The sequence below is a fragment of the Arachis stenosperma genome, chromosome 9, assembly GCF_014773155.1.
Source record: "Arachis stenosperma cultivar V10309 chromosome 9, arast.V10309.gnm1.PFL2, whole genome shotgun sequence".
Classification (NCBI taxonomy): Eukaryota; Viridiplantae; Streptophyta; class Magnoliopsida; order Fabales; family Fabaceae; genus Arachis; species Arachis stenosperma.
This window is the reverse complement of record NC_080385.1, coordinates 49171501-49187231: the sequence shown is the minus strand read 5'-3', so window position 1 is coordinate 49187231 and position 15731 is coordinate 49171501. Positions and strand designations below refer to the sequence as shown.

Genomic DNA, 15731 nt, shown 5'->3' with positions numbered 1-15731 from the left:
ACCTGAAAGGACTCTGAAGAGAAAACTAAGAGAAGCTAAATTACAACAATCTAAAGGTAACCTTTCAGAAATATTAGAACAAGAGAAGGAGATGGCAGCCGAACCCAACAACAATAATGCAAGGAGAATGCTTGGTGACTTCACAAAACCAACGTCCAAATTTGATGGAAGAAGCATCTCTATTCCTGCCATTGGAGCCAATAATTTTGAGCTTAAGCCTCAACTAGTTGCTTTAATACAACAAAACTGCAAGTTTTATGGACTTCTATCTGAAGATCCTTACTAGTTTTTAATTGAGTTCTTGCAGATTTGTGAGACTGTAAAGACGAATGGAGTTGATCTTGAAGTCTACAAACTCATGCTTTTCCCTTTTGCTGTAAGAGACAGAGCTAGAATATGGTTGGATTCACAACCTAAGGATAGCCTGGACTCCTGGGATAAGCTGGCCACGACCTTCTTGGATAAATTCTTTCCTCCTCAAAAGCTGAGCAAGCTGAGAGTGGATGTTCAAACTTTCAAACAGAAAGATGGTGAATCCCTCTATGAAGCTTGGGAAAGATACAAGCAGTTGACCAAAAGGTATCCATCTGACATGTTTTCAGAATGGACCATATTAGATGTTCCGAGGGTTACCTGAAACGTGCAGCTCGGTCGCCTGGCAAGGCCCGAGGTGGGGGTCTGTGACCCGAGCTTGGTGTGCTGAACGGCGGGGGTTGTACCTGCAATGACACTCCGATGCTTAAGTTAGCATGGGTCCAAGCAGATATCAAGTGGAATTAGAGTATGAGTTATACCTGGGTGCTCCAGTGTATTTATAGTAGTTTGGCCGTGATCATCCCTGGATAAGATATTCTTATCTTATCTTATCCTTTTGGGAGTTTTATCTTTATCTTCTGCGGAACCGCCTTTCCTAGGCCTTTTCGGCCTTTAGGTTTTGGGCTTCGCTCCTTTTGGTGGGCCTTTTCCTTTCGTTTGTCCGAGGTCCGACCTCAGGCGTGGGCCTTTGGGACGAGGTCGGACCTTCTGATGGTTAGCCGAGTTAGGAGAGCTCGGTCAGGGTATGAACAGTGCCCCTGCCCGAGTTCGTCCTTTTAAGAGGTCGAGCTCGGGCATAGTAGTTTTTCAAAATTTTGAAAACGGTCGTTTCAGCATTTATTGCTTGTTACCGTTTCTTCCTCGATTTCCGTGCGGGCTTTGTGAAGGCATTATATATTTGCCCCTTTCCTCATTTTCTTTGTTTATTCTTGTTTTTCTTCGAGCAGCTTCCTTCTCTCTCTCTGTTCTTTTTCTTCGATTCTTTCTGTGTGCTTTTTTCGGAGTTTCTTCTGCGCCGCCGTTCTCGCTCTTCTTGCGTCGGAGCTCGCCGTTTTCTTCTTTTCTTCCAGGTTTGTTTTCGTCTTCGCTTTTTTTTTTTTTGCTGTGTACATATGCTTCTGTTTCTTTTTTCTTCTATGCTTGGGTTGCCCCGAAAAGAGGCGCCGCCACTGCTTTGTTTGCATGTGTGTGTGGGGGGGCTCTTTTCTCTGATTATCTTTGTTATTCGGGTTGCTGCATTTCTTTTGTAAAAGAATTTTGCTTCCGCCGAAATTGGTTTTTTCTGCATTTTGTGTGATTTTTGCCTTGCTGTTGTATTTTTTCTTTGTAGGCAAGGTTTTTTTATGTCTCGAAAGGTGTTTCAAGCAATGTCGACCAAGATTCCGAGTGGTCTAGGTTGGGTAGATCCTGCTCCTCTAAGGGTCCCTTCTGTTGTAGATTCTGAGTACTTGATTAGGTTCCGTAGGGAGTGTAGTATTTGTGAGAACAGGGAGTCTGAGCGGGATTATGAGCTAGTAGCCCCGGAGTCCGAGGAGAGGGTGTGTTTCCCGCCTTTAGAGAGTTCTGAGAAGCTTTTCTTTTATGCTTACGATTGTTTTTTCTCTAAGCTAGGTGTCCGACTTCCTTTCACCGATTTGGAATCCGAGGTCCTTTGGTCTTGTAACCTTGCCCCTACGCAACTCCATCCAAATTCTTGGGCGTTTTTGAAGCTATTCCAACTTTTGTGTCAGATTTTGGGTGTCTCCCCTTCTGTTTCCCTTTTTTCTTATCTGTTTGTGTTGACGAAGCCGGGGTCGGGTGGAGGGAAGGTGTCTTGGGTCTCTTTTAGGGCAAACGCCGGGAAGAAGTTTTGTACCTTGTATGATGAGTCTTTTCATGATTTTAAGAACTATTATTTCAAGGTCCGGGCTACTGGGGATGTCCGACCTTTCTTTCTAGATGAGAGTGGGGAGCCTTCTTTTCCTCTTTGTTGGCAGGAGAATGTGGTGTCGGTTAAGTATACCTTTGAGAGCCTAGATGAGGTGGAGCAGGCTTTTGTGGGTGTGTTGAGTAGTTTATGGGGTCGGGCACCTCACTTGGACACGAAGAAAATGTTGGGAGATCCAAGCCTTCTCCGTTCCGAGTTAGGTAGCTCCCGACCTCTCCGAGCTTTTCATCTTTAATATTTTGACTTTATCTTGGTGATTTTTCTGTTTGCGATAATCTTTTTCCTTTATTTCTGCAGAGATGTCTTCTCAGGCTGATTCCATGAAGTTCCTTCGTCGGTCGAAGAAGTCTGCGGCTGCTCGGAATATTGAGGCCGAGGCTTCTGCCCGACCTTCTCCACAGAAGACTACCATAGGTGTTCAGACTCGGTCGAAGACCATTCCTACCCCTCAATTCCGAGCTATAACTCAGGATCCTCCGTCCTCCGGACCCGGTCAGCTTTCTCCGTCCTCGACCTTGGGTCCTCCCCCCAAGAAACAGAAGACCTCCCGAGAGCTTGCCGGCTTTAATGACAAGGACTTTGACGCCCTTGGTTGGGTTGAGCAGCACATTCTCCCCCAAACCTATATTTCTACTGATGATGCGTCTATGGAGCATCACTTTCAGTATATGGCGCGGAGCTGTGTTCGGATGGCTAGCCTTCATGCCGCTATTGCTCGGGAGTTCAAGAAAGCTCCCCTTGGGGCGACCAGTTCCCGACTTGAGAAGGCTCGGTCCGAGCTTGATAAGGTTAGTCAGCTGAAGGATGCTAGGATTGCCGAGCTGGAGGAGTCTTTGGAGGAGGAGAAGACTAGGGCTACTGCGGCTGTGGCGGCGGCGAAGACGTCTGAGGAGATGGCGAGGGTGGCGACGGAGAACTACACTAAGCTGTATTCTGAGCTTTTGGAGACGAAGGAGAAGTTGCAGTCAGCTCGGGATGATTTTTATGAGCTGGAGGATAATGTGGCCAAGGGTATGGATGCTATGTTTGTGAACTTGAGGGATCAGGTCCAGGTTCTTGCTCCCGACCTGGATTTGAGCCTATTCAGTACTGATAACATGGTTGTGGAGGGAAAGATTGTTCCTGCTCCTGCTGAGGATGAGGTTCCGGTGTCCGATCCCCAGGCTCCAGCGTCCGATCCCGAGGTTCCGGTTGTGAACCCGACTTCCCCTTTGGCTGAGGATAGATCTGGTATGGAGGTTCCAAGCCGGGGGGATGGTGCTGTTCCTGCGGTCCCGATTTCGATGGTCCCTCCGGAGCCTTCTGTTGATGTGGAGACCGGGAAGGTCCTTGATCCTCTGTAATCTTTTTTGGTGGTTGGCCCGGCCTGTGGGCTTCTTTGTTTTTTGGATGTGTTCTGCAAACCTTTTGGACATCTTTTTACTTTAGCTATTCTGTAGCTTTATTATGCCATGCTTTTGTGTTTTGACTTTTTTGTTCCGCTTTTATGCCTTCTAGTTTGTTTTTTGGATAACAACTTTTTGGCTAGCGCTTTGAGATTTTTAGCCTTGTCCGCGTTTGTGGCTTTGTTTCCGCTTTTGTGCTTTTTAGTTGTTTTCGGGTAACAACTTTTTAGCCAGCGTTTTGACTTCTTGTTTTCGCTTTTTGCTTTTTAGTTGTTTTTGGGCAACAACTTTTTAGCTAGCGTTTTGACTTCTTGTTTTCGCTTTTTGCTTTTTAGTTGTTTTTGGGCAACAACTTTTTAGCTAGCGTTTTGACTTCTTGTTTTCGCTTTTTTGCTTTTTAGTTGTTTTTGGGCAACAACTTTTTAGCTAGCGTTTTGACTTCTTGTTTTCGCTTTTTTGCTTTTTAGTTGTTTTTGGGCAACAACTTTTTAGCTAGCGTTTTGACTTCTTGTTTTCGCTTTTTTGCTTTTTAGTTGTTTTTGGGCAACAACTTTTTAGCTAGCGTTTTCTCGAAGTCCTGGTTCTTTGCCGTTTTAGGGCTTTTTTTTTTTTTTGGGTCCGAGTTTTATTCTCGGACGTCGGGATCCTTGAGTACCTCCTCTAGTCAGGTCCGACTTCGTCGTTTGGTCGGCCCTTTAAGTTATTTTTGTAACCTCTTTTCTATTTGGCTTTTCGAGCCATTTCAGAGTTACTTTTATAACTTCTCACATTAATTTGAACCTCGTCGCTTCATCTTTGCCGACCTTGTATGGCCTTTTGGCAAATGATTTTTTGCGTTTTGCCGAGCATAAATTAATGCGCCTTGGTGGGGTACTTTTCTAGGATATGCTTCATCACGAAGAAGAGAAAATAAAGAAATTTGATTAGTATTAAAAAAGAAGAGTATTTACAAAGTGTTTACCCCTTTGACTAGGTCGGGTGTCCTACTTAACCGGGTGTCTCATTAAAAAAACCCTTGTAGGGAAAAAGAGTACACCTCGGGTTAAGTTTTTCTAGCTGTAGTACCGTCTTAAGTTACAGGCGTGCCAGGCTCTGGGCAGCTCATTGCCTTCTAAGTCGGATATCCTGTAGTAGCCTGTCCCTAAGACTTCTGTTACCTTGTAGGGCCCTTTCCAATTTGCGGCTAGCTTTCCTTCTCCCGACTTTTGTGTTCCGATGTCATTTCGGATTAAGATCAGGTCGTGAATGGAGAAGCTTCGCTTTATTACCTTTTGGTTGTATCTGAGGGCCGTTCGCCGCTTTAAGGCTTCTTCTCGGATTCGGGCTCTTTCTCGGACCTCGGGGAGGAGGTCGAGTTCTTCCCTTTGTGCCTGAGGGTTGCCTCCTTCGTTGTAGAAGACGGCTCTGGGTGATCCTTCGTCTATTTCGACGGGAATCATTGCTTCCATTCCGTAAGCTAGTCGGAATGGGGATTCTCCCGTTGTAGAGTGTGGGCTTGTCCGATATGCCCATAATACCTGGGGGAGTTCGTCGGCCCATGCCCCTTTGGCCTCTTGGAGTCTTCGTTTAATCCGGCCAAGATGACTTTATTTGCAGCCTCTGCTTGTCCATTGGCCTGTGGGTGTTCGACTGACGTGAACTGTTGTTTGATTTTTAGCTCGGCCACTAAGTTCTGAAAACTTGTGTCTGTGAACTGTGTTCCATTGTCTGTTGTGATGGAGTAGGGGACTCCGAACCTCGTGACAATGTTTTTGTATAGGAATTTATGGCTTTTCTGGGCCGTAATAGTGGCTAAGGGTTCAGCCTCGATCCACTTTGTGAAGTAGTCGACCCCTACTATGAGGTATTTGACCTGCCCCGGTCCTTGTGGGAACGGGCCGAGTAGGTCGAGTCCCCACTTTGCGAAGGGCCATGGTGCAGTGATGCTTATGAGGTCTTCGGGTGGCGCTTTGTGAAAATTGGCATGCTTTTGGCAGGGGGGGCATGTTTTCACAAACTCCGCCGCGTCTCTTTGCAAGGTCGGCCAGTAGAATCCGGCTCTGACTATTTTCTTGGATAGGGCCCGAGCTCCGAGATGGTTCCCACACATGCCTTCGTGGACTTCTTCGAGGACGCTCTTTGTTTCTGAGGTCGGGACGCACCTCAGGAGGGGGTTTGAGAATCCTCTTCTGTATAATACGTCATGGATTAGCGTATAATTCTGGGCGTCCTTTGTAAGCCTTTTAGCTTCTCTTCTTTCGGCGGGGAGAGTTCCCGACTTCAGGTAGCTGAGTATGGGGGTCATCCATCCTTGTTGTTGGTCGGATATGTTTAGTATTTCTTCCTCCCTTAACACGGACGGAGATTGTAGAGTTTCTTGGAGGAGACTTCTGTTGTTCCCTCCGGGCTTGGTGCTAGCAAGTTTTGAGAGGGCGTCTGCCCGAGCATTTTGCTCCCGAGGTATGTGCTGGATTTGTATTTCCGGGAAGTGTCGTAATTGCGCCTGTGTTTGGTCCAGGTATTTTTTCATAGTAGGGTCTTTGGCCTGGTAGCTTCCATTTACTTGTGAGGTGACGACCTGGGAGTCACTGAAGATCGTGATTCTCTTGGCTCCGACCTCTTCGGCTAGCTTTAGTCCTGCTAGTAGGGCCTCGTATTCAGCTTGGTTGTTTGAGGCCTGGAACTCGAGTTTTAGGGATAGCTCTATCCGTGTTCTTTGATCGCTTTCGAGTATAACACCGGCTCCGCTTCCTGTTTTGTTTGAGGACCCGTCGACATATAGATTCCATGAGAGTGGGGTTCCTGGGGTCTCAGTGTATTCCGCGACGAAGTCGGCTAGATATTGAGATCTTATAGCAGTCCGGGCTTCATAGTGGAGGTCGAACTCGGACAGTTCCACCGCCCATCGTAGGATTCGTCCTGCCATGTCTGTCTTCTGTAGGATGTGTCTCATGGGTTGGTTTGTCCGGACTTTGATGGTGTGGGCTTGAAAGTAGGGGCGGAGTCTTCGAGCTGTGAATACTAGTGCATAGGCGAATTTCTCTATTTTCTGATAGTTTAATTCGGCCCCTTGTAGCGCTTTGCTTACGAAGTATATGGGGTGTTGCCCCTGTTCATTTTCTCGTATTAGCGCCGAGGCGACTGCCCGATGTCCGACTGAGAGGTATAGCACGAGCTCTTCCCCTTTTAGAGGTCGGGTTAGGATTGGTGGCCGCCCGAGGAATTCCTTGAATTCTTGGAAGGCCTTTTCGCACTCCGGGGTCCATGAGAAGGGTTTCCCTTTCTTTAGGAGTGAGTAGAGAGGTAGTGACCTTATCGCTGATCCTGCCAAGAATCTTGATAGGGCGGCTAGCCTTCCATTCAGTTGTTGTACTTCTTTGACACACGTCGGGCTTTTCATATTGAGTATTGCTTGGCATTTGTCCGGGTTTGCTTCGATGCCTCTTTGAGTCAGCATGAAGCCTAAGAACTTTCCGGCTTCTGCGGCAAAGGTGCACTTTGTCGGGTTAAGTCTCATATTGTGTTTCCTGAGGGTGTCGAAGATACTGCTGAGGTCGGCCACCAAGTTTTTGTCTTCTTGTGTCTTTACCAGCATGTCGTCGACGTACACCTCTAGCTGTAGCCCGATGTGTTCTGAGAATACTTTGTTCATTAGCCTCTGGTAGGTTGCCCCTGCGTTCTTCAGCCCGAAGGGCATTACTACATAGCAGTAGTTTGCCTTTGGGGTTATGAACGAGGTCTTTTCTTGGTCGGGTCCATACATCGGGATTTGATTGTATCCCGAGTATGCATCCATGAAGGAGAGGTATCTGTAGCCCGAAGCTGCATCGACTAAGGCGTCGATGTTTGGTAGTGGATATGGATCTTTGGGGCAGGCTTTGTTGAGATCCGTGTAGTCGACGCACATCCTCCATTTTCCATTGGGCTTCTTTACTAGGACCACATTTGCGAGCCATAGGGGGTATTTTACTTCCCTAATGAACCCTGCATCTAGTAGTGCTTGTACTTGTTCTTCTATTGCTTGCATGCGTTCGGGCCCGAGCTTCCTGCGTCTTTGTTGGACAGGTCGGGATCCCGGGTATACTGATAGCTTATGGCACATTAGGTCGGGGCTTATGCCTGGCATATCGGAGGCTTTCCAGGCGAAGAGGTCGGAATTCTCCCTTAAGAGGGTTGTGAGTTCCTCCTTTAGGCCTGCTTCGAGGTTTGCCCCTACGTTTGTTACTTTCTCGGGTGTGTTCCCGATTTGGATCTTTTCGGTTTCTCCTTCTGGTTGTGGCCGAAGATCTTCTCGGGCCTGGACTCGCCCGAGTTCTATTGTGTTGACCTCTTTCCCTTTTAGGCTCAGGCTTTCGTTGTAGCATCGTCGTGCTAGTTTTTGGTCGCCTTTTAGGGTAGCGATCCCCTTTGCGGTAGGGAACTTCATACAGAGGTGTGGGGTCGAGACTATAGCTGCTAGTCTGTTTAAGGTTGGTCGTCCGATGAGGGCGTTGTATGCCGAAGTGACGTCGACTACAATGTAGTCGATATTTAATGTTTTGGCTTGCTCGCCCTTTCCAAAGGTAGTGTGTAACGAGATGTATCCCAAGGGACGGATCGGGGTATCTCCTAGTCCAAACAGGTCGGTGGGATAGGCTTTTAGCTCTTTTTCTTCAAGTCCGAGCTTGTCGAAGGCTGTTTTGAACAGGATGTCTGCTGAGCTCCCCTGGTCGATCAGGGTTCGATGTAGGTTGGCGTTTGCTAGAATAATGGTGATCACCATTGGATCGTCGTGCCCGGGTATTATCCCTTGGGCATCTTCTCGGGTGAATGAGATGGTGGGTAACTCGGGCAGGGGACTGTCTTCTCGGACGTGATATATTTCCTTGAGGTGTCTCTTTCGCGAGGATCTGGATGTTCCTCCGCCTGTGAAACCTCCGTTTATCATGTGTACGTGCCTTTCAGGGGTTCGTGGGGTCGGTTCGGCCCGATCTTCGTTATCTCCTCGTCTCCTCTTCCTGGTCTCTTCTCCTTTCTCTGCTATGTATCTGTCGAGTTTTCCTTCTCTGGCTAATTTTTCTATAACATTCTTTAGGTCGTGGCAGTCGTTAGTAGGATGGCCGTAGAGTCTGTGATATTCGCAGTACTCGGACCGATCTCTCCCTGCTCTCTTGTGCTTTAGAGGTCGGGGTGGTGGGATTCTTTCGGTGTGGCACACCTCTCTGTAGACGTCTACCAGGGCGACTCGGAGGGGGGTGTAGCTGTGGTATTTCCGTGGCCTGTCCGAACTGGATTCTTCTTTCTTTTTCTGTTCCCGATCTCGATCTCGGAATGAATGGGTTGACTCCTTCTTGGAAGAGTCCCTTATCTGGGAAGTTTCCTCCATGTTGATATATTTTTCTGCTCGCTCTTGCACCTCGTATAAGGAGGTCGGGTATCGTTTGGATAGGGATTGGCTAAACGGTCCTTCTTTTAGGCCGTTTGCTAGTCCCATGATGGCTGCTTCAGTGGGCAAGTGTTGTATGTCCAGGCAGGCTTTGTTGAATCGCTCCATGTATTCTCGGAGGGTTTCTTGGTTGCCTTGTTTGATCCCGAGTAGACTGGGGGCATGTTTTGCCTTATCTTTTTGAATAGAGAACCTTGTTAAGAATTTTTTGGTCAGGTCCTCAAAGCTGGAGATTGACCCTGGTGGTAGGTTGTCGAACCACTTCATGGCTGACTTGGTGAGAGTGGTGGGGAAGGCTTTGCACCGAATTGCGTCGGAGGCGTCGACGAGGTACATTCTGCTTCTAAAGTTGCTGAGGTGGTGACTTGGATCGGTGGTGCCGTCGTAGAGGTCCATATCTGGTGGTTTGAAGTTTCGCGGTACTTTCTCCTTCATGATCTCTTGTGTGAAGGGGTCATGATTGTTTTCGGGGGTGGTGCCGTGTTCCGTCCGGTCTTTTAGGTTGGCTTCTATTCTCCGTAGTTTTTCTTCTAATTCTCTGCGCTTGCGAGCCTCCCTTCTCAGATCTTGTTCAGTTTCCTTCTGCTTTTTTATGTCCTCTTCGAGTCGTTTCAGCCGGTCTTGTTGTGCCTGAACTGTTTCCAGAATCTCCGAACTCTTTTCTTTTTCGGGATTTTGTGGATCTTTGTCTAGGAGTGATGTCTTTGGGCGATTCTGTTTGTTTCCCCCTGGAGTGCGTGGTGATAGAGGGCTGTCCGGCCGTTCTCCGGTGTCAACTTCCTCTTCTTGTTCTGATGTAGCGTGGTTATTGTTGGGAGGGTCGTCCGCCATGGATGACTTCCAGGTTCCCCGGCAACGGCGCCAATGTTCCGAGGGTTACCTGAAACGTGCAGCTCGGTCGCCTGGCAAGGCCCGAGGTGGGGGTCTGTGACCCGAGCTTGGTGTGCTGAACGGCGGGGGTTGTACCTGCAATGACACTCCGATGCTTAAGTTAGCATGGGTCCAAGCAGATATCAAGTGGAATTAGAGTATGAGTTATACCTGGGTGCTCCAGTGTATTTATAGTAGTTTGGCCGTGATCATCCCTGGATAAGATATTCTTATCTTATCTTATCCTTTTGGGAGTTTTATCTTTATCTTCTGCGGAACCGCCTTTCCTAGGCCTTTTCGGCCTTTAGGTTTTGGGCTTCGCTCCTTTTGGTGGGCCTTTTCCTTTCGTTTGTCCGAGGTCCGACCTCAGGCGTGGGCCTTTGGGACGAGGTCGGACCTTCTGATGGTTAGCCGAGTTAGGAGAGCTCGGTCAGGGTATGAACATTAGATATATTCTATTATGGTCTATCTGAGTTTTTGAAAATGTCATTGGACCATTCTGCAGGTGGATCCATCCACCTAAAGAAAACACCTGCAGAAGCTCAAGAACTAATTGACTTGGTTGCAAATAACCAATTCATGTACACTTCTGAGAGAAATTCCATGAATAATGGGACGCCCCAGAGGAAGGAAGTTCTTGAAATTGATGCTCTGAATGCCATATTGGCTCAGAATAAAGTGTTGACTCAGTAAGTTAACATGATCTCTCAAAGTCTGAATGGATGGCAAAATGCATCCAACAGTACTAAAGAGGCAGCTTCTGAAGAAGCTTATGATCCTGAAAACCCTGCAATAGCAGAGGTAAATTACATGGGTGAACCTTATGGAAACACCTATAATTCATCATGGAGAAATCATCCAAATTTCTCATGGAAGGATCAACAAAAGCCTCAACAAGGCTTTAACAATGGTGGACGCAATAGGCTGAGCAATAGCAAGCCTTTTCCATCATCTTCTCAGCAACAGACAGAGAATTCTGAACAAAGCACTTCTAATTTAGCCAACCTAGTCTCTGATCTGTCAAAAGCCACTTTCAGTTTCATGAGTGAAACAAGATCCTCCATCAGAAATCTGGAGGCACAAGTGGGCCAGCTGAGTAAGAAAGTCATTGAAACTCCTCCCAGTACTCTCCCAAGCAATACAGAAGAAAATCCAAAAGGAGAGTGCAAGGCCATTGATGTAATCAATATGGACGAATGCACAAGGGAGGAGAAGGACAAAAATCCTAGTGAGGAAGACCTCTTGGGACGTCTCTCAAGCAAGAGGGAGTTTCCTATTAAGGATCCAAAGGAATCCGAAGCTCATATAGAGACTATAGAGATTCCATTAAATCTCCTTCTGCCATTCATGAGCTCTGAAGACTATTCTTCCTCTGAAGAGGATGAAGATGTGACTGGAGAGCAAGTTGCTCAATATTTAGGAGCTATCATGAAGCTGAATGCCAAGTTGTTTGGTAACGAGACTTGGGAAAGTGAACCTCCCTTGCTCATTAATGAATTAGATATCTGGATTCAGCAAATTTTACCTAAAAAGAGACAAGATCCTGGCAAGTTCTTAATACCTTGTACCATAGGCACCATGACCTTTGAAAAAGCTCTATGTGATCTAGGGTCAGGGATAAATCTTATGCCACTCTCTGTAATGGAGAAGCTAGGGATCATTGAGGTACAACCTGCCTTGTTCTCATTACAATTGGCAGACAAGTCATTGAGACAAGCTTATGGAATAGTAGAGGACGTGTTAGTAAAGGTTAAAGGCCTTTACATCCCTGCTGATTTCATAATCTTAGACACTGGGAAGGAAGAGGATGAGTGTATCATCCTTGGAAGACCTTTCCTAGCCACAGCAGGAGCTGTGATAGATGTCAACAGAGGAGAATTAGTCCTTCAATTGAATGTGGACTACCTTGTGTTTAAGGCACATGGCCATCCCTCTGTGACAAAATAAAGTAAGCATGAAGAGCTTCTCTCAGTTTAGAGTCAAGAAGAGCACCCACAGTCAAACTCTAAGTTTGGTGTTGGGAGGCCACAACCAAACTCTAAGTTTGGTGCTAAGACCCCATATCCAAACTCTAAGTTTGGTGTTGGGACTATACAACATTGACCTGATCACCTTGTGGCTCCATGAGAGCCCACTGTCAAGCTATTGACATTAAAGAAGCGCTTGTTGGGAGGCAACCCAATTTTTTATTTATCTAATTTTAATTTTATTTTATTGTTATTTTGTGTTTTATTAGGTACATGATCATGTGGAGTCACGAAAAAAAATATAAAAATTAAAAACAAAATCAAAAATAGCAGAAGAAAAATCACACCCTAGAGGAAGGACAGACTGGCATTCAACGCCAGTAAGGAGCATCTGGCTGGTGTTCAACGCCAGAACAGAGCATGAATCTAGTGCTGAACGCCAGAAACAAGCAACATTCTGGCATTTGAACGCCAGGAATGTGCCTTGAGAAAAGCTGGCGCTAAATGCCAGTAACAAGCATGGAACTGGCGTTCAACGCCAGAAACATGCTACACATGGGCGTTGAACGCCCAGAACATGCTACACATGGGCGTTGAACGCCCAGAACGTGCATCACCTCGGCGTTTAAATGCCAGAATGGTATGCAAAGGCATTTTACATGCCTCATTGGTGCAGGGATGTAAATCCTTGACACCTCAGGATCTGTGGACCCTACAGGATCACCTCAGGATCTGTGGGCCTCACAGGATCCCCACCTACCTCACCCTCTCTCTCCATTCATGGTCATCCCTTCTGTTTTCCATTCACCACTCACATCCATCCATCTCTTTCCCACCCAATCCCACCCATATAGCCAAATACACACATCCCTCCCACTCCTCCATATCTTCTTCTTCTTCTTCTATTCTTTCTTCTTTTGCTCGAGGGCGAGCAACATTCTAAGTTTGGTGTGGTAAAAGCATAGCTTTTTTTTGCTTTTCTATAACCATTGATGGCACCTAAGGCCAGAGAAACCTCAAAAAAAAAAGAGAGAAAAGAAAGAGAAGAGAAAAGGGAAGACAAAAGCTTCCACCTCTGAGTCATGAGAGATGGAGAGATTCATCTCAAGGATCCATAGCTCAGTAATAGAGCATTTGACTACACATCAAGAGAGCATGAAGAATTCCCTCATCAAGAAATCCCTGAGATACCTCAGGGGATACATGTTCCTCTATATAATTATTGGGAGCAACTAAGGATAGGAACACCAAAATTACTAAGGATCATGCAACAGAAGCAAGGAAGAGACATAAAGGAGCTCAAAAAGCACCATTGGTCCTTCAAGAAGAAGACGCCACTAAGGTGGATTCATTCCTTGTTCTTATTTCTCTCTGCTTTTCGGTTTTTATGTTGTGTTCATTTATGTTTTGTGTCTCTACTTCATGATCATTAGTGTTTAGTAACTATGTCTTAAAGTTTTGAATAATTCCATTAATCCTTCACCTTTCTTAAATGAAAAATGTTTTTAATTCAAAAGAACAAGAAGTACATGAATTTCGAACTTATCCTTGAATTTAATTTAATTATATTGATGTGGTGACAATACTTTTTGTTCTCTGAATGAATGCTTGAATAGTGCATATTTTTGATCTTGTTGTTTATGAATGTTAAAACTGTTGGCTTTTGAAAGAATGATGAACAAAGATAAATGTTATTGATGATCTGAAAAATCATGAAATTGATTCTTGAAGCAAGAAAAAGCAGTGAAAAAGCAAAAGCTTGTGAAAAAAAAAAGAAAATGGCAAAAAAAATATATAGAAAGAAAAAGAAAAAGCAAGCAGAAAAAGCCAATAGCCCTTAAAACCAAAAGGCAAGGGTAAAAAGGATCCAAGGCTTTGAGCATCAATGGATAGAAGGGCCCAAGGAAATAAAATCCAGGCCTAAGCGGCTAAACTAAGTTGTCCCTAACCATGTGCTTGTGTCATGCAGGTCCAAGTGAAAAGCTTGAGACTGAGTGGTTAAAGTCGTGATCCAAAGTAAAAGAGTGTGCTTAAGAGCTTTGAACACCACTAACTGGGGACTCTAGCAAAGTTGAGTCACAATCTGAAAAGGTTCACCCAGTTATGTGTCTGTGGCATTTATGTATCCGGTGGTAATACTGGAAAACAAAGTGCTTAGGGCCACGGCCAAGACTCATAAGTAGCTGTGTTCAAGAATCAACATGCTTAACTAGGAAAGTCAATAACACTATCCAAAATTCTAAGTTCCTAGAGAAGCCAATCATTCTGAACTTCAAAGGAAAAAGTGAGATGCCAAAACTGTTCAGAAGCAAAAAGCTACAAGTCCCGCTCATCTAATTATAATTAATATTCATTGATATTTTGGAATGCATAGTATATTCTCTTCTTTTTATCCTAATTGATTTTCAGTTGCTTGGGGACAAGCAACAATTTAAGTTTGGTGTTGTGATGAGCGGATAATTTATACGCTTTTTGGCATTGTTTTTAGTAAGTTCAAACTACTTTTAGGGATGTTTTCATTAGTTTTATGTTAAATTCACATTTCTGGACTCTACTATGAGTTTGTGTGTTTTTTTGTAATTTCAGGAAATTTCTGGCTGAAATTGAGAGACTTGAGCAAAACTCTGAAAAAGCCTGACAAAAGGACTGCAGATGTTGTTGGAATCTGACCTCTCTGCACTCAAAATGGATTTTCTGGAGCTACAGAACTCCAAATGGCGCGCTCTCAACGGCGTTGGAAAGTAGACATCCAGAGCTTTCCAGCAATATATAATAGTCTATACTTTATTCGGGAATTAACGACGTAAAGTGGCGCTCAACGCCAAGTACATGCTGCTGTCTGGAGTCAAACGCCAGAAACACGTCACGACCCGGAGTTGAACGCCAGAAACACGCTATAACTCGGCGTTCAACTCCAAAGGAAGCCTCAGCTCGTGGATAGATCAAGCTCAGCCCAAACACACACCTAGTGGGCCCCGGAAGTGAATTTATGCATCAATTACTTACCTCTGTAAACCCTAGTAGCTAGTTTAGTATAAATAAGACTTTTTACTAGTGTATTAGGATCTTTTGGCCATTCGGTCTTTTGATCATTCAGCGGGCTGGCCATTCGGCCATGCCTGAACCTTTCACTTATGTCTTTTCAACGGTGGAGTTTCTACACACCATAGATTAAGGGTGTGGAGCTCTGCTGTACCTCAAGTTTCAATAAAATTACTATTATTTTCTATTCAATTCTCTTTTATTCTTATTCCAAGATATACGTTGCACTTCAACTTGATGAATGTGATGATCCGTGACACTCATCATCATTCTCACCTATGAACGCTGGTGCACGAAATTGTGATCACTACTTTGTCCATATTCAAATAATCCCCGGTAATGGCTCCAAAGACTTGGTGCTCAATACCATGGCATCAACACAACTTCGCACAACTAACCAGCAAGTGCACTGGGACGTCCAAGTAATAAACCTTACGTGAGTAAGGGTCGATCCCACGGAGATTGTTGCTATGAAGCAAGCTATGGTCACCTTGTAAATCTCAGTCAGGCAAACTCAAATGGGTATAGTGATAAACGAATAAAGCATAAAGATAAAGATAGAGGTACTTATGTATATCATTGGTGAGAGCTTCAGATAAGCGTATGAAGATGCCTTCCCTTCCATCTCTCTGCTTTCCTACAGTCTTCATCCAATCCTTCTTACTCCTTTCCATGGCAAGCTCGTGTAGGGTTTCACCGTTGTCAGTGGCTACCTCCCATCCTCTCAGTGAAAACGATAGCATATGCTCTGTCACAGCATAGCGGAATTCAGCTGTCGGTTCTCGGTCAGGCCGGAATAAAATCCATCGATCCTTTTGCGT

The 15731-nt window shown here is 45.4% G+C and overlaps 1 non-coding gene across 1 annotated transcript; it reads right to left on the bottom strand.

The window, feature by feature from the left end:
• Positions 1-490: 490 nt before the first annotated feature.
• LOC130953335 (small nucleolar RNA R71) lies at positions 491-594 on the bottom strand. Its single transcript, XR_009075506.1, has one exon. It is a non-coding gene; the product is annotated as a small nucleolar RNA R71 (small nucleolar RNA).
• Between the last annotated feature and the right edge of the window lie 15137 nt (positions 595-15731).